Source organism: Trypanosoma cruzi (assembly GCF_000209065.1).
Source record: "Trypanosoma cruzi strain CL Brener chromosome Unknown tcruzi_1047053490167, whole genome shotgun sequence".
Lineage (NCBI taxonomy): Eukaryota > Euglenozoa > Kinetoplastea > Trypanosomatida > Trypanosomatidae > Trypanosoma > Trypanosoma cruzi.
The window spans coordinates 1-1,058 of NW_909317.1; the positions used below are offsets into that span (position 1 = coordinate 1).

At 57.8% G+C, this 1,058-nt stretch overlaps 2 non-coding genes across 2 annotated transcripts; both read right to left on the reverse strand.

The window, feature by feature from the left end:
* Window positions 1-275: 275 nt before the first annotated feature.
* On the reverse strand, window positions 276-385 carry Tc00.1047053490167.10. Its single transcript, XR_008255025.1, has one exon. It is a non-coding gene; the product is annotated as a 5S ribosomal RNA (M5) (ribosomal RNA).
* Window positions 386-719: 334 nt separating this feature from the next.
* Tc00.1047053490167.20 lies at window positions 720-829 on the reverse strand. The gene has a single exon (XR_008255026.1). It is a non-coding gene; the product is annotated as a 5S ribosomal RNA (M5) (ribosomal RNA).
* Between the last annotated feature and the right edge of the window lie 229 nt (window positions 830-1,058).

Below are 1,058 nucleotides of genomic sequence, written 5' to 3' on the forward strand. Positions count from 1 at the left end.
ACCGAGCCGAGGCGGCCGGTGGGTGGGCTTTTCGAGCGCGCGGGCGCCGCAGCAAAAAAGAAAAATTGCTGACGCAGTTCCCGCGCCACATGTGGGGAAGCGAAGCGTCCGGAGGCTTCGTGGCAAAATCCGGAAAGGGGCCTGCGGAGCCTCATTTTCCATGTGTTTTTTTTTTCCTTTTAAAAATTTCTTCTTGCCGTTTTTCCTAAATTTTTTCCCCCTGTTTTCATCATCTCCCGTGGCGTCGGCGGTTGCACATCGCGTGGCGCGTCGCCGGGTACGACCATACTTGGCCGAGTGCACCACATCCCGTCCGATTTGTGAAGTTAAGCGGCCACAGGCCTCGTTAGTACGGCGATCAGTGATGGCGCTGGAACCCGGGGTGCCGTACCCTTCCCACTTTTTTTTTTTCTTTCCGCCACCGCGCGCCGCCAGTCGCTTTTTCACCGAGCCGAGGCGGGCGGTGGGTTGGCTTTTCGAGCGCGCGGGCGCCGCAGCAAAAAAGAAAAATTGCTGACGCAGTTCCCGCGCCACATGTGGGGAAGCGAAGCGTCCGGAGGCTTCGTGGCAAAATCCGGAAAGGGGCCCGCGGAGCCTCATTTTCCATGTGTTTTTTTTTTCCTTGTAAAAATTTCTTCTTGCCGTTTTTCCTAAATTTTTTCCCCTGTTTTCATCATCTCCCGTGGCGTCGGCGGTTGCACATCGCGTGGCGCGTCGCCGGGTACGACCATACTTGGCCGAGTGCACCACATCCCGTCCGATTTGTGAAGTTAAGCGGCCACAGGCCTCGTTAGTACGGCGATCAGTGATGGCGCTGGAACCCGGGGTGCCGTACCCTTCCCACTTTTTTTTTTTCTTTCCGCCACCGCGCGCCGCCAGTCGCTTTTTCACCGAGCCGAGGCGGGCGGTGGGTGGGCTTTTCGAGCGCGCGGGCGCCGCAGCAAAAAAGAAAAATTGCTGACGCAGTTCCCGCGCCACATGTGGGGAAGCGAAGCGTCCGGAGGCTTCGTGGCAAAATCCGGAAAGGGGCCCGCGGAGCCTCATTTTCCATGTGTTTT